This window comes from Macaca mulatta, chromosome 1 (assembly GCF_049350105.2).
Source record: "Macaca mulatta isolate MMU2019108-1 chromosome 1, T2T-MMU8v2.0, whole genome shotgun sequence".
In the NCBI taxonomy this organism is placed as follows: Eukaryota; Metazoa; Chordata; class Mammalia; order Primates; family Cercopithecidae; genus Macaca; species Macaca mulatta.
The window spans coordinates 119847303-119868214 of record NC_133406.1 but is presented as its reverse complement, the minus strand read 5'-3'; the positions used below and the strand labels follow the sequence as shown (position 1 = coordinate 119868214).

Genomic DNA, 20912 nt, shown 5'->3' with positions numbered 1-20912 from the left:
AAGTCAGTGGTAGCTTGATGGGGATACCATTGAATCTATAAATTACCTTGGGTAGTATGGCCATTTTCACAATATTGATTCTTCTTATCCATGAGCATGGAATGTTCTTCCATTTGTTTGTGTCCTCTTTTATTTTATTGAGCGGTGGTTTGTAGTTCTCCTTGAAGAGGTCCTTCACATCCTTTGTAAGTTGGATTCCTAGATATTTTATTCTCTTTGTAGTAATTGTGAATGGGAGTTCACTCATGATTTGGCTCTCTGTTTGTCTGTTCTTGGTGTATAGGAATGCTTGTAATTTTTGCACATTGATTTTGTATCCTGAGATTTTGCTGAAGTTGCTTATCAGCTTAAGGAGATTTTGGGATGAGACAATGGGTTTTCTAAATATACAATCATGTCATCTGCAAACAGGGACAATTTGACTTCCTCATTTCCTAATTGAATACTCTTTATTTCTTTCTCTTGCCTGATTGCCTTGGCCAGAACGTCCAACACTATATTGAATAGGAGTGGTGAGAGAGGGCGTCACTGTCTTATGCCAGTTTTCAGAAGGAATGCTTCCAGGTTTTGCCCATTCAGTATGATATTGGCTGTGGGTTTGTCATAAATAGCACTTATTATTTTGAGATACATTCAATCAATACCTAGTTTATTGAGAGTTTTTAGCATGAAAGGCTGTTGAATTTTGTCGAAGGCCTTTTCTGCATCTATTGAGATAATCATGTGGTTTTTGTCATTGGTTCTGTTTATGTGATGGATTACATTTATTGATTTGTGTATGTTGAACCAGCCTTGCATCCCAGGGATGAAGCCCACTTGATCACGGTGGATAAGCTTCTTTATGTGCTGCTGGATTTGGTTTGCCAGTATTTTATTGAGGATTTTTGCATCAATGTTCCTCAGGGATATTGGCCTAAAATTATCTTTTTTTGTTTTATCTCTGCCAGGCTTTGGTATCAGGATGATGCTGGCCTCTTAAAATGAGTTAGGGAAGATTCCCTCTTTTTCCATTGATTGGAATAATTTCAGAAGGAATGGTACCAGCTCCTCTTTGTACCTCTGGTAGAATTTGGCTGTTAATCTGTCTGGTCCTGGAATTTTTTTGGTTGGTAGGCTATTAATTATTGCCTCAATTTCAGAACCCGTTATTGGTCTATTCCCGGATTTGAGTTCTTCCTGGTTTAGTCTTGGGAGGCTGTATGTATCCAGGAATTTATCCATTTCTTCTAGATTTTCTAGTTTATTTGCGTAGAGGTGTTATAGTATTCTCTGATGGTAGTTGTATTTCTGTGGGATCAGTAGTGATGTCCCCTTTTTCATTTTTTATTGCATCTATTTGATTCTTCTCTCTTTTCCTCTTTATGAGTCTTGCTAGTGGTCTATTTTGTTGATTTTTTTCAAAAGACCAGCTCCTGGGGGTTCATTGATTTTTTTAAAGGGGTTTTTGTGTCTCTATCTCCTTCAGTTCTGCTCTGATCTTCATTACTTCTTGTCTTCTGCTAGCTTTTGAATTTGTTTCCTCTTGCTTCTCTAGTTCTTTTCATTGTGATGTTAGGGTGTCAATTTTAGATCTTTCCTGCTTTCTCTTGTGGGCATTTAGTGCTATAAATTTCCCTCTACACACTGCTTTAAATGTGTCCCAGAGATTCTGGTATGTTGTGTCTTTGTTCTCATTGGTTCTAAAGAACATCTTTATTTCTGCCTTCATTTCGTTATTTACCCAGTAGTCATTCAGGAGCAGGCTAATTCCATGTAGTTGTGTGGTTTTGAGTGAGTTTCTTAATCCTGAGTTCTAATTTAATTGCACTGTGGTCTGACAGACAGTTTGTTGTGATTTCAGTTCTTTTACATTTGCTGAGGAGTGTTTTACTTCCAAATATGTGGTCAATTTTAGAATAAGTGTGATGTGGTGTTGAGAAGAGTGTATATTCTGTTGATTTGGGGTAAAGAGTTCTGTAGATGTCTATTAGGTCGGCTTGGTGCAGAGCTGAATTCAATTCCTGAATATCCTTGTTAATTTTCTCTCTTATTGATCTAATATTGACAGTGGGGTATTGAAGTCTCCCATTATTATTGTGTGGGAGTCTACATCTCTTTTTAGATCTCTAAGAACTTGCTTTATGAATCTGGATGCTCCTGTATTGGGTGTATATATATTTAGGACAGTTAGCTCTTCTTGTTGAATTGATCCCTTTACCATTATGTAATGGCCTTGTCTCTTTTGATCTTTGTTGGCTTAAAGTCTATTTTATCAGAGACCGGAATTGCAACCCCTGCCTTTTTTTGCTTTTCATTTGCTTGTTAGATCTTCCTCCATCCCTTTATTTTGAGCCTATGTGTGTCTCTGCACGTGAGATGGGTCTCCTGAATACAGCGCACTGATGGGTCTTGACTCTTTATCCAGTTTGCCAGTCTGTGTTTTTTAATTGGGGCATTTATCCCATTTACATTTCAGGTTAATATTGTTATGTGTGAATTTGATCCTGTCATTGTGATACTAGCTGGTTATTTCAACCATTAATTGATGCAGTTTCTTCTTAGCGTAGATGGTCTTTACAATTTGGCATGTTTTTGCAGTGGCTGGTACTGGTTGTTCCTTTCCATGTTTAGTGCTTCCTTCAGGAGCTCTTGTTAGGCAGGCCTGATGGTGGCAAAATCTCTGAGCATTTGCTTGTCTGTAAAGGATTTTATTTCTCCTTCACTTATGAAGCTTCATTTGGCTGGATATTAAATTCTGGGTTGAAAATTCTTTTCTTTAAGAATGTTGAATATTGGTCCCCACTCTCTTCTGGCTTGTAGGGTTTCTGATGAGAGATCCGCTGTTAGTCTGATAGGCTTCCCTTTGTGGGTAACCCTAACTTTCTCTCTGGCTGTGCTTAACATTTTTTCCTTCATTTCAACCTTAGTGAATCTGACAATTATGTGTCTTGGGGTTGCTCTTCTCAATGAGTATCTTTGTGATGGTCTCTGTATTTCCTGAATTTGAATGTTGGCCTGCTTTGCTAGGTTGGGGAAGTTCTCCTGGATAATATCCTGAAGAGTGTTTTCTAACTTGGTTCCATTCTCCCTGTCACTTTCAGGTATACCAACCAAATGTAGATTTGGTCTTTTCACATAGTCCCATATTTATTGGAGGCTTTGCTCATTTCTTTTTACTCTTTTTTCTCTAATCTTGTCTTCTCAGTTTATTTCATTAATTTGATCTTCAATCACTGATATCCTTTATTCCGCTTGATCGAATCAGCTATTGAAACCTATGTATGCTTCACGAGGTTCTCATACTGTGGTTTTCAGCTCCTTTAGGTCATTTAAGCTCTTCTCGACACTTTATTCTGGTTAGCCATTCATCTAACCTTTTTCCAAGGTTTTCAGCTTCCTTGCGATGGGTTAGATCATGCTCCTTTAGCCCGGAGAAGTTTTTTATTACCGACCTTTTGAAGCCTACTTCTGTCACCTCATCAAAGTAATTCTCCATCCAGTTTTGTTCCCTTGATGGTGAGGAGTTGTGTTCCTTTGGAGGAGAAGAGGTGTTCTGGTTTTTGGAATTTTCAGCATTTCTGCCCTGGTTTCTCCGTATCTTTGTGATTTTATCTACTACTTTGGTCTTTGATGTTGTTGACCTATGGATGGGGTTTTGGTGTGGATGTCCTTTTTGTTGATGTTAATACTATTTCTTTCTGTTTGTTAATTTTCCTTCTAACAGGCAGGCCCCCCTCAGCTGCAGGTCTGTTGGAATTTGCTGGAGGTCCACTCCAGACCCTGTTTGCCCGGCTATCACCAGCAGAGGCTGCAGAATAGCAAATATTGCTGCCTGATCCTTCCTCTAGAAGCTTTGTCCCAGAGGGGCACCTGCCTGTATGAAGTGTCTGTTGGACCCTACTGGGAGGTGTCTCCCAGTTAGGCTACACAGTGGTCAGGGACCCACTTGAGGAAGCTGTCTGTCCATTATTGGAGCTTGAACGCCATGCTGGGAGAACCACTGTTTTCTTCAGAGCTGTCAGGCAGGAACGTTTAAGTCTACAGAAGCTGTCTGCTGCCTTTTATTCAGATATGCCCTGACCCCAGAGGTAGAATTTAGAGAGGCAGTAGGCCTTGCTGAGCTGCAGTGGGCTCTGCCCAATTTGAGCTTCCCTACCACTTTGTTTACACTGTTACCATAGAACTGCCTATTCAAGCCTCAGCAGTGGCAGAACCCCCTCTCCTGCCATGCTCCAGTGTCCCAGGTTGATCTCAGACTGCTGCACTAGCAGCAGGCAAGGCTCTATGGGCATGGGACCTGCCAAGCCAGGCATGGGAGGGATTCTCCTGGTCTGTCGATTGAGAAGACAGTGGAAAAAGCGCAGTACTGGGGCAGGAATGTACTTCTCCTCCAGGTACAGTCACTCACAGCTTCCCTTGGCTAGATAAAAGAAGTCCCCCAACCCCTTGCGCTTCCCGGGTAAGGTGACACCCCACCCTGCTTTGGCTCATCCTCCATGGGCTGCACCCACTGTCCAACCGGTTGCAATGAGATGAACCAGGTACCTCAGTTAGAAATTCAGAAATCACCTGCTTTCTGCATCGATCTTGGGGGAAGCTGTAGACTGGAGCTCTTCCTATTCGGCTATCTTGGAAGCAACCCTCTTTTTTTTTTTTTTTTTTTTTTTTTGCATTTTTGGTAGAGACAGGGTTTCATCATATTGCCCAGGATGGTTTCAAACTCCTGAGGTCAAGCCATTTGATAAAACAAACTTATATTTGTTTTATCTGAGTTCTTTCCTCAGGAAAGGCCTCTCATGCCTCTCAAAAAGCATCATAGACCTGAAACTCAGCTGATCACAGCCTCCAAATAATGAGATGCCAAACCCCTCATTCATCATGAGTGATTCCTCACCCCTCCCCAGTTCCTCTTTTCCCACACACAGTTATGTTTCTTCCCTGCTACATAAACCCCTCACTTTAGTAGATCAAGGAGACAGATTTGAGACTCATCTCTCATCTCTTTGGCTGCTGCACCTGATTAAAGCCTTCTTCTTCAGCAGTACTAAATGTCTCAATCATTGGCTTTCTGTGTGCTGAGCAGCAGGACCTATACTGAACCCCTGGGGATTTGGTAAAAATACGTGTACACTTTTAAAAACTGCAATTAATGGGTTGTAGTATATTGAGAAATTGGAATGGCATCAACTTGGCCAATTCTGAGAAAACACACTGTACTTAAGTGTCAGGGCCCTGCCTCCTGATCTTGACAGTATATGGTGATTTTGGGAGAAGGGGAGTATGGCCTGGTTTGAGTGTTTTATAGAAATGTAAAACATGGCTGATTACTTTTTATTTTAAATCCGACAAATCTTGATTTCTGGTGAGAAAATCTTGCCAAAACCAACCAAACAAATGCGTAGAAGTATATGAAGAAGAAAATGAAAGATTCCCTGCCTCCCAATCACCGTTGCTTGGTGTCAGCCATTATTTATTACATGAAGGAAGGGGGCAAGGCACCCAGGAAGTCCCAAGACCTGTTCTGACAATCATCTGGCCTCCCTGGGCAAAGGGAAAAGAGGGAAGGCAAAAAGAATATAACACTACTATTTGCAGAAATTTCCCCTTGGTGCAGGAAGCTCTGGTAAACTGAGAGAGTATGTTTTCCATGAGGGCAGCCTCAAGGGCTCTTCTCTGGCCCTAAGCCCAAACTGGATTTTGCCTCATTTTCCGAGGTGCAAATGAAATGATAAAAGTTGATCAATGGAGAGGGCAGAGAGAAAGAAAGAGGACAACTCCTCCCTCGCAGGTCCACTTTCCTCAGTGTTGCTTGAGGGATCAGAAGAAATGCTTTAACATAGGTGCGTGAGAACTATGGCTGCTAAGTATGAGCTCAGTTACCTCCAGCTATGGAGGGTCCACGGTGTAATGGTGAGCGCTGTGGACTCTGAACACAGTAATCAGACTTCAGGTTTCAGTGGGACCTTTCTGTATAATTCCAGTGAGGTTCCTCTCTATTGCTCCCTAAGCGGAATGGGGGAAATTGCCCCAATCGTGGTCATGGACCCTCCAGGCCACTGGCTGTGTGCAATTGGAGTCCCAGACCCAGCGACCCAGCAAGACCCCTCCCTTCTCAGGGTGACCCTGGGCCTCCAGGTGACAGGTCTCCTCCACTAAAAAGGCTGCCTCCCCTCAATCCTAGACCCTGAGTTTTCTTTTACTCATGTCATTGGGCTGCTGCCCTGTGTCTCTTTGGAAGAAATGACCCATATGAAAAACTTTACTTCCAGGATTCCCTAATCCCTTCATCCCTTAGGATGGCAGTTTTTAATCTCCTGATCTTGGGTCCAGTACGAATGTGTGCGTTTCATTTTGTTTTCATGGGATCCCCTCCAACCAGCTGCCAGTGGATTCCTGTCCTTGGGGTCTCTGTGGACGGACACTAGATCCTGCTCTTGTCCCAAATCCTCTCTCCAGGGAATTGCCTCCCTTAGCCTCCTAAATCAGCCACTATTTAGATTTGAGCCTGGGATCCCAGCATCTGTGGAGAACAGAGGTTCCTGATCCCTGGCCAGCTCTCCCGCAGTGAAGGGCAGAGGAGCAGAGCAGCTGGGAGGGGCAAGTCCAGGGCCCTGGGCAACCCCCTTCTTCCTGCCCAGACTCTGCTCCAAGGAGAAGTTGCCTTAGGACCAGATCAGATAAGAACTCTTTTGTTCTCTTCTCAGCAGAAAAATTTAGGCAAGAGCTCTGGTGGACCTTCCTAGCTCATAAAAATGGTGTGGCCAAATCTCTCCAGTTCTGGAAATGTCCAAGGTTTCCAAGTGTTTTGAGGGCTCACTTTGGAGCCTCTGAAAAGGAGGGGTGAGGGCCCATAGAAGGTACCTGAGGGATGCAGGGGAGAGAGGAGAAAGAGCAGATATGAGGGAGGAGAGAAGGAGGGAGGGGGAGAAAGGGTGTATGGGGGCCAGGAACCAGGATTCACCCTGATGGTTCAGTGACTGCTCCCTGCCCCCAAGGTTCCCACTGTGGCACCTTCCAGCAGGTGGTTTCCATCTCTTATTGGTGTCCTAAGAACTCGGCTCTATGGAACGGTCCCACCCTATTTGGCATGAGTCCCGGCAAAGTTTCTTTTCATCGTTTTGGGGATGAGATGGGGGTATATAGGTTTGCAAGTGACTAGGAGCTAAGTCAGGGCTTTGTGCAGCCACTCAGAGTTAACTGTCAAGTAGCCTCCTTTCGCCCTTCCCTTGCAGGCCAATTGGCTGCAAGACAGGGCCTGGAGAAGGCCAGGGCACCCAAGGCCGCAGAAATGCCCAGGGATGAGTCCCGGCTGGAGATGCCTTGGCTGAGCTGACTGTGCACTTCCAGGGCACACAGGGCAGGGACTCTGGGGATCTGGCCAGGAGACTGAGCAAGGGGACCAGGGAGGTTATGCTGAAGGCTTCTGCGCAGCAAGGCAGACATTCTTCTTGGACCCCCAACCAAAATCAAGTCTTCCACCTCCTCTTCCTAAAGACCCTTTACTGCAGCTATTCCTTTACTAGAACTAGAAGTTTATAGTACATAGATTTCAGTGCCCTCATCTGGCCAACCATCCTCAGCTGCCAATGCCCAAGGTAACCTCCCTCCCTAGCAAGACTTGAACTCAGGACCTTACCTTAAGGAGATGTCCTGTTCTTTCTTTCCCACCAGAACTGCCCTGGCCTAGACCCCATTTCTGTCTGGTGACAAGGACAGTCCCCTCACCAGTCTCCGAGGTTGGGGAAGGCAGATTTTCCTCAGCTCCCCGCCCCTGAGAGACCCCAAGAGTCCTGTGCGGCTCCAGCCCACAGAGGGATATCCATGGCCCATATCTCTCAAAACTCTCCCCTCCCACTCTGAATCCACCCTCTACTGCATGCTCCCCTCACAGAACAGACACCGTTTTTTTCGTGTCCTTGTTTTGCCTACCCGTACCCCAGATTGACTTTTCTGTCTTAGAACTACCTGTCCCTCTTTGGACAGTGTCTTCCTGGTACTACACATGAAGATGTCCTGCTCTCCCCTCCTCAAAGGAGTGAGTGCCTGACCTCAGCTGGGCCCATCAGATCCAGTACTTACCTGGAATAGGAAAAAGACGGTGCTGGTGACCAAAGATTACAAAAATCTCTGAAGCTTATCCACTTGAGAGAGAGAACCTGAAGATACTGGCCTTTCATTCCTGCTATGTATATCCAATGTGACTGAACTCTGAATAAAATGTACAAGTTATAACAATGCAGTAATTGACCCAGCAAACTAGGACACAAACATGTTAGAGGGTGAGGTAGTGAGAGGCATGTTTGGGTGGGGAGTGGTGATGAGCAAGTATGTGAAGGAGAGATAGTGCCTAAACTTGAAAATCAAAAATATTATAATATCTGTTTGGACATAAGGAGATAAATAATTGCTTCATGTGATGAAACTCTGGGAGTACACAAGGGGACTGCTGTTTTATTAAACAAATTTTCAAGTATACATAACTTTGATAAAGTAACCAAATAAAAAATTTCCTTTTCCATATATGTATGTGTGTATATATGTATTTATATACACATATATATTTGCATTCATTGTATTTTGAGTATAAATTTTTATACAATCATGTTAATCCTTCTTTTCATTTAAGGATTTGAGTTTGATGTCATGCATACAATGTGATCCCACTGTATGACTACAGAAATGTTGGCAAAAGTAAGTTCAGAGCAAATGGTAGGCAAGTACTTCCCAGTTTTGGCCAGAAGATGGAGAGAAAAAGAATTCTCATAAAATGTTAAAAGTATGATTTGTTATATCTTCTTTTCACAGTAATTTAGAAAGAAATTAGAAAATCTGAAATGTATAAACACTTTGGTCTGACAATTCCATCCTCAGGTGTCTACAGAGAAATAGACAAGCAATGCATAACAGATGCGTATGTCAGTCTGGTCCCTGCAGTTGTATTTGTAATAATACACACTGGAGCAATTTCATGGCCATCGGTTAGAGGATGTTTGAAGAATGATTCATTCACATCAAGAAGGAAATTTCAAAGATCAAAGCCTGATGGAAATGCTGGAGGCCCTGACGCTGATAGGAGCTCACGCGTGTTGACCAATTACTATGTGACAGGCATTGGCTCCACGCTTTTCCTGCACTGCTCATTTAAACATTGGACAACCTAAGTGTTCTGATTTAGCCCATTTAATAGAAATGGAGGCACAGAAGATTAATGTGTTTAACTTCAAACCCTGGCAGATTAGGTTTTTCACCCAGAGCCTGTGGCTTCACCATAGGTGTGATTCAGGTTCTGTCATTCTCCACGTTAGGAATTTACAGTATTCCAAATATGAGAAGCTGAGAAAACAAACAAACAAACAAACTCAAAACCCTAAAAACCAGGATAAGAGAGGGTAGATGTTTGTTGGGTGTGGATTAAAAATGGACTTTTTTTGCCCCACGCAACAAAGAGGCACCTTGGAAAATAAACAAGAGACAGGAAGAAGAGAAGCTTTAAGATCTATTTGGTCCAAGGAAGAGACTCTTCAGATGGAAGGTCACGTCAGCTAGAAACATTAATGTGACTGGATGGGCTCAAACCACTGACTTTTCAGTCAACATCTAATAGCACTAACCTAGGGTTCCAGAGACACTGCTTGTTAAAGAGTGAAAGCTGTTCTCAATTGTGTCATCCATAATTGTCAAATATTGCCATTTAGTAGCACAAGGAAGTATTCTCTGTTGCCAAGCTAGAGTACTCTTAACTGTTCTGTTGAACATTCTTCCCCACCACAAACCCTCTTTAGAAGACCGGGGGCTCCTAAAACATTGAGGCCGAGAGTCCTGTCCCTGTGCATGTTTGGGCATTGACCCAGGGCCAAATCCATGGGAGACTCCTCCACACACATGCCAGGTCCCCAGGTGACAACTGCAGTCTCTGGATCTGAGGTCATCCACTTTCCCATTCCTAGCTCACCTCACCCATCGTGAAGCCTGGTTAATATTGCCAGAAACCCGAGTGGGCAGGTGCCCGCACCAAAGACAGAACCTGCTGTGTGCCCACCTTGCTGATCCCTCCATCCTTCTAGACAAAGGCTTCGTGAGCCAGGGACCTTGGGTTTACTCACAAGGCCCTCACCTAGTAGGCATTAGCTCATTATGTATATGTATATGTATATGTATATGTATATGTATATGTAGTCCTCAGGTTGTATTCCTTAAATATATACATGTAATTCCTTAAATATATAATTTTAACACAAAATTTTTAAAAGATTCCTTTAATAAACATTTACAATAACATCAAGAAACATAAACTACATAGAAAAGATGTGAAAACCAGCCAGGCTCGGCCTCAAATGCCAGCACTTTGGAAGGCTGTGGCAGGAGGGTCGCTTGAGCTCAGAGGCTTGAAACTAGCCTAGGCAACATAGTGAGACCTCATTTCTACTGAAAATCAGAAAAATTATCCGGGTGTGGTGGTGTGAGCCTGTAGTCCCAGGTACTCAGTGGATGAGGCCCTAGGATGTCATAGATCTGAGAATTTCATGCTGCAGTGAGCTGTGATCGTGCCACTGTACTCCAGCCTGGGTGAAAGAGTGAGATTGTGTCTAGAAACAAAGGAAGAAAAAAGATGTGAAAGCCTATATATTGAAGACTACCAAGTATTGCTGAGAGCAGTTAAAGACCTTTGGAATAGAGAATGTTCCTCCTTGCATTTCAAGATTGCTTTTGTTTTGGGGGGACACTTGCTATTTTTTAGGAATATGAAGTTCTTCTTAGGCATTTCTGTAAAAAAGGCCACTTTTTTTGGTAGGATTGTATTGAATCTGCGGATTGCTTTGAGTTGTATTTTTATCTTAACCATGTTACAACTTCCAACCCATGAACACAAGATGTCTTTCCATTGATTTAGGTTTTCCTTAATCTCCTCGAGCAATGTTCTGTAGTTGTCTGTGTACAAGTACTGCACCTTCTTGAACAAATTTATTCCCAGGCATATTATTCTTACAGGTGCTATTATAAATGAAATCATTGTGTCAATTTTCTTCTCAGATTGTTCATTGCTATCACAACTGATTGTTTGCGGAAAGTTTGCTGAATTCGCTTATTAATTCTAGTAATGTGTATGTCTGTCTGTGTGTGTGTGTGTTTGCATTTGTATGTATTATTTGGGATTTTCTATACATACGATCACACCATCTGCAAATTGAGATCATTTTGTTTTCTGTTCAAAAATACTTTTTCTCATGTGTATTTCTGAAAGATAATTTGGCCAGGTGTAGAATTGTAGGTGACAGTTTTTCTTAAGTACTTTATTGCAAACCTCTTGTTTGTAAAGTTTCCTATGAAAAATCTCATGCCATCCTTATATTTAGTGCTCTGTATGTAACATGTTCTTTCCCCTTTTATTACTTTTAGGATTTCCTCCTTATCACTGATTTTGATGGATTTGATTAAGGTGTTCCTTGGTGAAGTTTTCTTCATGTTTCTTGTTCTTAGAATAATCATATTTCTGTAATATTTGAAGTTTATGGTTTCCATGGAGCTTCTAAATCTTTCATCCAGTATGTTTTAAATATCTTTGTCTCTCTTCTCCACTACACGCCCTTCGGGGATTCCATTTAGCCCTATACTAGGGTGTTTAAAGTTTTTATGCTGATGGTCCTTTTAGTTTTCAAGTCATTTGTTACTGTGTGTTTCATTTATGTTAGTTTCAACTTCTATTCCTTCTAGTTCAATAATCTTCTCTTCTGCAATGTTTAGTCCAGTGCCTTCTTCCATTTCAGACTGTAAATCAGTTTTTATCTGTAGAATTTGATATTTAAAAAATCTTCAACCTCTCCATTTAATTAAAATACAATTATACTAACTGTTCTAATGTCCTTTTCTTCTATTTCCAACATGTGTGGCAATTTCAACTGGATTATTAGATTCTTCATTATGTGTCATGTTTTCCTGCTTCTTTGGCTGCTTGATATTCTTTTATTTTTATTTATTTATTCTTTGGAAGATGGAATTTCACTCTCATTGACCATGCTGGAGTACAATGGCGTGATCTCAGCTCACTGCAACCTCTGTCTCCCAGGTACACAAGCGATTCTCCTGTCTCAGCCTCCCAATTGCTCAGATTACAGGCATGTGCCACCATGCCTGGCTAATGTTTTTGTATTTAGTAGAGACGGGGTTTCACCACGCTAGTCAGGCTGGTCATGACCTCTGACCTCAGGTGATCCACCTGGCTGCTTTATATTCTAAGATTTGATGCTAAAGCTTTGGTGTCAATGCTCAAAAGTGCCCAAAGACACCACTCGACCTCAGTGTCTATGCACACCCAGGCTTTTGCAACAGGAGAGGAAGAGAGAGCAGAGATGAGTGTGCTACAACATGCTAGTAGAGGGTACCCCAATTGTGCTTGGGGCTTTCCTATGCCTCATGGAAAGATGTGCCTTCCTTAATTTTTCCCATAAGAACCACCCTACTTCATGCCCTGTCTCTCTGTCCAAACACCAGGACAGTCCTCTCACCAGCCTCAACCACCCAATGGATTGACAAACGTCCAAATATGACTCAGTGGAAAAGGCATTCTCTTGTCAACAAATTGTGTAGAAACAACTGGACATGCATATCCCCAAAGGAAAAAAATTCACCTGAATCTCAATACCGACTCAAAAACTAACTCAAAATGGATTATGCAGCTAAATATAAACTATAAAACCAGAGAAAGTATAGCAGAAAATACAAGACAAAATCTTCACGATACAGAGTTAGGCAAAGTGATCTTTGTTATCAATAAACACAAACCATTAAAGAAAACATTGATAAATTCAACTTTATAAAAATTAAAAGTTTTTGGTCAACACAAGGTAGTATTAAGAGAACAAATATAAGCTGCAGATTGGGAGAAAAACAGTGGAAATCACAAATATGACAAAGGGCATGTGTGATGTTACTTGTACGTGTCACTGTAACCAAGCACCAGGTGCCGGGACATTTGGCCAAACATGATTCTGGTTGTGTTCCATAGAGTGTTTCGGATACGAGTAACATTGGGGTGGGCAGACTAAGTGAAGCAGATTGTCCTCCTTAATGGGGGTGGGACTCATACAATCAATCAAAGGCCAGGAGAGAATTAAGAGGCCTAATGGGAAAAAAATGCTTTCCTGGGTATCCAGCTTTCCTTCCATCTTGGGAATTTCAGCCTCCATAATCTCAGAAGCAAATTCATATATATATACACACACACATATGCATTTCATAGGTATGTGGCTAAGATTGTATTTTTTAAAGTTCAGCCATGATGAAGCCAGTCAATGAATAAGGGTGTGTTCTATTATATGATTCAGTCTTCTTTTGTACACAACTGAAGTTCTGCATTTGAAGTAGGAGGATAGGAGAGAGCAAGACCACCTAGGATGATAACAGCTGAATTTCTCAACATACACTTCAAAGCCCTAGGGGTTAACTTAGAGAATCAAAAATCTCACCCATAATCCTGCCCCTAAACACCAGGGCTAGGGAACACCATGGCCCTCAGGTGATTTTATTTAGCCGGGTCTGGGAGCCACACAACGGCAGAGGGAGCAGGAAACACTATGCAAATAGAGGCCAGGACAGCAGGGAGGGGCTGTTCATGACAGAACACAGGCAAAACTATCCTCGGAAAGTGAGTGTGGAGAAACACAGATCATGCCCGAGACCTGGTGGATTAGAGCACTGGCTACTGGGGAATCAAAAGGAAGGGGCTTCACCGTGCAGAGGACCGGAGGTGCCAATCTTGGAAACGCAGAATTGCTGGAAGATGGGGAGGCGTGGACAAAGGAAGCATCCTCTGGAGATTCGTGGTGAAGAGAACAAATGAATGAAGTAACTGGCAGAAATTAGAGGTCCTGGTAGAACAAAATAGAATCCCACAATGAGAACACACACCATGTATGTCCCCCAAGGAAGACAGTATCTCCTAAAAACTCAAGCACCTCATATCCAGTAATACGATCCATGTATCAAGATCGTGAGAAAAGATTATTAAACATGCTAAACTCAGCAAGACCTGATTTGCTCATGAGGACCCTGTTAAGGATGAGTACCACTTAGCAAGTGATGACCGTGACATTCACTTTTGAATAGCTCATGAGCATTAATACATTTCATTGTGGATCTAAACCAAAACCAAAGTGGGGACAAGATGACAGTCACAGAATGTCACTGGTATATGTTTAGGTTCAAATACTATTATGAGAAGTGGCAGGTAAAGAAGGTAGAAAAAAAAAACCACATCATGTAATTGACTGTTGTATGGAAATATTTGACATTGAAAGTTATAATTCAAAACATATAAACTAAATATTAGAAGTGTGTCTAGTTCAAAGGGGGGAAAACTACCAAAAACATTTTTAGTGCAATATTAACCATGAGCTATACAACCCTTCCTAAATGCCAAAGGCACACACAGACCTACACACACACACACTCACACTCACAAAGAATACAAATAACTAGAACCAAGAAATGTAGTAAATACATTCTGCTACATATGGTAAACATAGCCTACCATGTGGAAGAGATTAGAAAATAAACAGGGAGGCCGGGCGCGGTGGCTCAAGCCTGTAATCCCAGCACTTTGGGAGGCCGAGACGGGCAGATCACGAGGTCAGGAGATCAAGACCACCCTGGCTAACACAGTGAAACCCCGTCTCTACTAAAAAATACAAAAAAAATTAGCCAGGCGTGGTGGCTGGCGCCTGTAGTCCCAGCTACTCAGGAGGCCGAGGCAGGAGAATGGCGTAAACCCAGGAGGCGGAGCTTGCAGCGAGCCAAGATCGTGCCACTGCACTCCAGCCTGGGCGACAGAGCGAGACTCTGTCTCAAAAAAAAAAAGAAAGAAAGAAAAAAACAGGGAAATGAAAATATTTTTATTAATTCGCATTAGTACCCATGAATACCAATCAGCATAATGAAAGATTCCAACACTGAATGAAAAAACGGTCCAACAGTCCAGACTGACAGGCAAAAGATTTTAATTATATAGATAAAAATTAACTTTGGACAAAAATTAAAACTCAGGCAGAGAACTTTTTTTTTCAACAACAGACACTAGCAAAAACAAAGGCACAGTAAAAATTGACACAGAAAATTTCCAGTGTAGGAAAAAAAAAAGAAAATTTCCAGTGTAGAGATATGAATCTAACAGTAGACACAGACAGGGATGATTAATAAATGATAAAATGTTTAGAGGATGATCATTAGAATACAGGACACTTATACTTTTAAAAACCACTTTCCCAAATACTTCATTACAAATAAGGTATCTCTAAAAGGGACAGATCTCCTAGACCCCTCTTTAACCAAGTAACCTGTCCTGATATGATGATAATGGTGATGGACAAACTAGACCTTCTCTGCCCGCAGATGGGCTGAGGTTGGAAACACAGCGTTGACTCTGCAGTGTTCCTGGCAAAACGTTTAGGCTGAATTTAATCACGAGGACATTTTCAGACAACTTCAGAATGTAGATCATTGAGCCAGACAGCTGACCTGTCCTCTACAAACAAGTCCTTGTCACCACTGTCGATAACAACAACAAAAAGATGAGGAAATCTTTGGGATTCAAAATAACTGAAGAAATGTAGCTACATTATCATTTTACTTTTTTTTGAACACAAAATATCTCTTCCCCTATTTGCTATGTGATTCGTGGTGACATGGACTACGTGAAGAAGACAGGTCAGTTGTCCTGCTGAGTGTTCTACATTCTGCAGTTGTCTGGTGATTACCTCCTATGCAACTCAGGCTAAGCGTTTTCTGCAAGAACATGGCATTGTTCATATTCTGCACTGTTGCGGGAAGTCAGGGACCCCGAACGGAGGGACCAGCTGAAGCTGTGGCAGAAGAATATAAATTGTGAAGATTTCATGGACATTTATTAGTTCCCCAAATTAATACTTTTGTAATTTCTTACACCTGTCTTTACTGTAATCTCTGAACATAAATTGTGAAGATTTCACGGACACTTATCACTTCCCCAATCAACACCCTTATGTTTTCCTACGCCTGTCTTTACTTTAATCTCCTAATCCCGTCATCTTCTTCGTAAACTGAGGAGGATGAATGTCACCCCAGGACCCTGTGAATGTGTCAACTGCACAAATTGTTTGCAGAGCATGTGTTTGAACAATATGAAATCTGGGCATCTTAAAAAAGAACAGGATAACAGCAATGTTCAGGGAACAAGAGAGGTAACTTTGAACTGGCCCTGGCTGCCGGTGAGCCAGATGGAACAGAGCTATATTTCTCCTCTTTCAAAAGCAAATAGGAGAAATATCACTGAATTCCTTTTCTCAGCAAGGAATATCCCTGAGAAAAACAATGCGCCCTGAGGGTAGGCCTATGAATGGCCCCCTTAGAAGTTCTTTTATGGTCGAAGCCAAAGGGATGAAATAAGCCCCGGTCTCCTGTAGCGTTCCCAGGCTTAGGACGAGGAAATTCCCACCTAATAAATTTTGGTCAGACAGGTTGCCTGCTCTCAAACCCTGTTTCCTGATAAGATGTTATCAATGACAATGCGTGCCCGAAACTTCATTAGCAATTTTAATTTTGCCCCATCCTGTGGTCCTGTGATCTCACCCTGCCTCCACTTGCTTTGTGATATTTTATTACCTTGTGAAGCATGTGATCTCTATGACCCACACCCTATTCGTGCACTCCTCTCCTTTTGAAAATTGCTAATAAAAACTTGTTGGTTTTTTGGCTCGGGGAACATCATGGATCCTGCCGACATGTGATGTCTCCCCCAGACACCCAGCTTTAAATTTCTCTCTCTTGTGCTCTTTCCCTTTATTTATTCAACCCAGCCGAGACACTTAGGAAATAGAAAAGAACCCACGTTAAACATTGGGAGTGAGTTCTCCAGATACTGCACCGGCAGAGTCCTGGGTGACATGCTGTCTCCTGCCAGCGGCTCCTGACTCCTATTCTCTACAGGATGGAATTGAGAGGAGCAGGGCTGAGGCTTCTCAATGCTGTTTGTCCATCTAGCTGTGGTCTTCCTAAGTATCGATATCAACTGGAGGCTGAAGGACTGTGGCTTCTCTAGCCAAAGGAGCCTAGTGGGTTAACAACTGTCAAGTGCAGTCAGTGGTTCTGAAATACAATCCTCAGCCAAGGATCCCTCCTGTGTTACAGATGGATCAGCTAAAACAAGCCAACACTGAAGATAGAAAGAATGGGGTTAGGTTCATTGAAACCAGGACAACACCTTTGGATGAGCTAAACACAAAGATGACACTGACCTTGAGCAGGTGTAGAAGCTCAGAGACATGCCGGCAAAATGAAATCCCTGAGGAACTTTGTAGCTACCCAGAGAGATGTAGGTATATCTTTCAAATTAGAATGTCTGACACATCACTCCCGGCATGTGCTGCATAGTTATGTGAACGTGTCACACCCAACTTGGGTCCAATGTCTTCAGACTGAGCACAGGTTGCCACTGGCATGGTCTGAGAGTAGGAATAGGGCCATGCCCACTGATCCTGAAAGGAATCGGGCACATTCCTCAGCCCCGGGCTCAAAACAAACAAGCCCAGTACAAACACATCCCATCCCACCACATATCTCCATATATCTCTCAAACTTCCTGAGCCCAGTACAAACACAAACCATCCCACCACATATCTCCATATATCTCTCAAACTTCCTGGGCCCAGTACAAACACCACCTGGAAAGTCTCCGATAAGGAGACAGCCGTTCGAAGTTTTACTGAAAGCGCGGGAACCAAAAGAATTCCTTTGTTCCCCTGTAACTTTCGGGCTATAAAAAAAGCAAGCACTCGCATTGTTCGAGGCCCTCTTGTATGCTGTGGAATGGAGGGACCAAGTTCGAACTTGTAGTAAAGATCCTTGCCACTTGGCTTTGACTCTGGACTCTGGTGGTCTTCTTTGGGGAACAAACGGTCTGGGCATAACATCTGGGGGCTCATCCCGGATTCCCCAAGCCCACCAGACCCCTGGTCAACGGATCTACTAGGATCGATCTACTGATACGTGAGCCCGCTCGTCTCAGTTTGTCTGTCTGTGTCTGTTCTGAATCTGAATCTGTGACTCACGAGGTCTGAAACTGGAGCTGGCGCAGTCCTGGCGGAGGTGCTATAGGACAGCCAGCGGAGACCGGTGGGAGAGGTCCCCTGGCTCTCGTCTGATCTAGTTTGCCATCTGAGCTGCCGGAGCGCGTTTGCGATTTGGGCAGCAGCTGTCTCTGATCTGGGCTGCCAGAGCACGATCGCGATCCGAGCAGCTAACTCTGACCCGGGCTTCCAGTGCGCACTTGCGATCTGAGCTGCTGGAGCGCGTTTGCAATTTGGGCAGCAGCTGTCCCTGATCTGGGCTGCCGGAGCGCGATCGCAATCCGAGCAGCTAACTCTGACCCGGGCTTCCGGTGCGCGCTAGTGATCTGAGCTGCGGAAGCACGTTTACGTTTTGGGCAGCAGCTGTCTCTGATCTGGGCCGCCGGAGCGCGATCGCGATCCGAGCAGCTAACTCTGACCCGGGCTTCCGGTGCGCGCTAGCGATCTGAGCTGCTGATGCGCGTTTGCGTTTTGGGCAGCAGCTGTCTCTGATCTGAGCTGCCAAAGCGCGTTTGCGTTTTGGGCAGCAGCTGTCTCTGATCTGGGCTGCTGGAGCGCGATCGCGATCCGAGCAGCTAACTCTGACCCGGGCTTCCGGTGCGCGCTTGCGATCTGAGCTGCCGGAGTGCGTTTGCGGTTTGGGCAGCAGCTGTCTCTGATCTGAGCTGCCTAAGCACGTTTGCAATTTGGGCAGCAGCTGTCTCTGATCTGGGCTGCTGGAGCACATTTGCGATCTGGGCAGCCGCTGTCTCTGACCCAGGCTGCCGGGGCACGCCCGCGATCTGGGCTGCCGGAGCGCGATCACGATCTGGGCAGCAGTTGTTTCTGACCCGGGCTGCCAAAGCGCATCATTAATAAGTCAGATCAGATTTCCTTTACAGGGATTCTAACCCACATTTCTTTACAGGAAGAGGCTACAAATTATTACAGGATGGGTAATACCCAGAGCACTCCTCTATCTCTCCTTACAAGTAATTTCAAAGAAGTAAGAGCAAGGGGACATGATCTTGGTATAGAAATCAGGAAAGGAAAGCTAATTACTCTGTGCCGCTCCGAATGGCCTGCCTTTGATGTGGGGTGGCCACCCGAAGGGACGTTCCGACTTGCTGTCATCACTAGGGTAAAGTCCAAGATTTTCCTACCTGGGCGTGCGGGCCACTTAGATCAAATCCCATATATCCTCATATGGCAGGACCTTGTTGAGAACCCGCCTCCTTGGCTGTCCCCTTTCTGATTAGCCCCTGAACCCTGTAAGGCACTGGTTGCTCGACCACTAAAATCCAAGCAACCGACTGCCCCCCCATCCTGTTCTACCTGATAGCGGGGACCCACTGTTCACAGAACCCCCTCCGTACCCCTCCGGGCCCCAGGCCCCAGCCTGGGGCAGAGCTGCGAGAAGGAGCAGGCGGACGGGAGGCGGCCGGCACACACGGGCCCGCTGAAAGGGAAAGTAACTTTGAAGGGCCGGCGGGGAGGACGCGAGGACGCACTTCGCGGACTAGCCCCCACCAGCCGCCTGACTCTATGGTGGCCCTACACCTTCGAGAAATAGGACCCCCAGATGACACAGGTATCCCCAGGCTTCAGTACTGGCCATTCTCCACCAGTGATCTGTATAACTGGAAGACTCAGAGTGCTCAGTTTTCAGACAACCCCAAAGATTTACTGGCATTACTGGATAGTGTCATGTTCACCCACCAGCCCACTTGGGATGATTGTCAGCAGCTCCTCCGAATCTTGTTCACCACAGAGGAGCAAGAGAGAATACAGGTAGAAGCTAGAAAGCTGGTCCCGGGGGTTAACGGTCAACCGACTGCCAACCCCGACCTCATAAACGCGACCTTTCTTCTGACCAGGCCAACATGGGACTACAACACGGCAGAAGGTAGGGGATGGCTACACCTTTATCGCCAGACTCTAATGGCAGGTCTCTGGGCAGCTGCTCACAAGCCCACTAATTTGGCTAAAGTATACTCTATTCTGCAGGGAAAGACAGAGAGCCCAGCTACCTACTTAGAAAGATTAATGGAAGCTTTTAGACAGTACACCCCCATAGATCCAGAGGCTCCAGGAAGTCAGGCAGCTGTTGTAATGTCTTTCGTAAATCAGGCAGCCCCAGACATTAAAAGGAAACTCCAGAAATTAGAAGACTTGGAGGGAAAGTGGATTCAGGACCTCCTTCAGATAGCCCAGCGGGTTTACAATAACAGAGATACTCCAGAAGAAAGGCAATTTAAGGCCACTGAAAAAAATGACCAAGGTCCTGGCAGCAGTAGTACAGAAAGAGCATCTACAGCCAGAGTACACCCAACCCAGGCGGCCCCCCCAGGTATGGTAATCTGAGCAAAGACCAATGTGCCTACTGTAAGGAGGCTGGCCACTGGGTAAGAGACTGCCCCAAAAAGAAACAACGAGGACAGGGACCCCCTAGGTCTACACCCGTACTAGTCACTCAAGACGAAGACTAGGGAAGATGGGGTTCGGACCCCCTCCCCGAACCTAGGGTAACTTTGCAAGTGGAGGGGTCCCCAGTCCAGTTCTTGGTCGATACGGGAGCACAGCACTCCGTCCTAGTTAAAACTAATGGGAAATTATCCTCTAAGTCCTCGTGGGTACAAGGGGCCATAGGAGTTAAGAAATACCATGGACAACACAAAGAACAGTAAACCTCGGAGCCAGGAATGTAACCCATTCTTTCCTGGTCATCCCTGAGAGCCCCTGTCCCCTATTAGGGAAAGACCTGCTAACTAAAATGGGAGCACAGATCCATTTCCTCCCTGAGGGGCCTGTCGTGACCAACTCCCAAAATCAGCCTGTGTCCATCTTGACTATAACCCT

General features: G+C 44.3%; 1 protein-coding gene across 1 annotated transcript in view; it reads right to left on the bottom strand.

The window, feature by feature from the left end:
• Positions 1-12722: 12722 nt before the first annotated feature.
• LOC708768 (NBPF member 20) overlaps positions 12723-20912 on the bottom strand; it is an 853661-nt gene continuing 845471 nt past the window's right edge. The window contains 1 exon segment of the mRNA XM_077949597.1: positions 12723-13844. The gene's annotated coding sequence lies outside the window, so the exon portion shown is untranslated.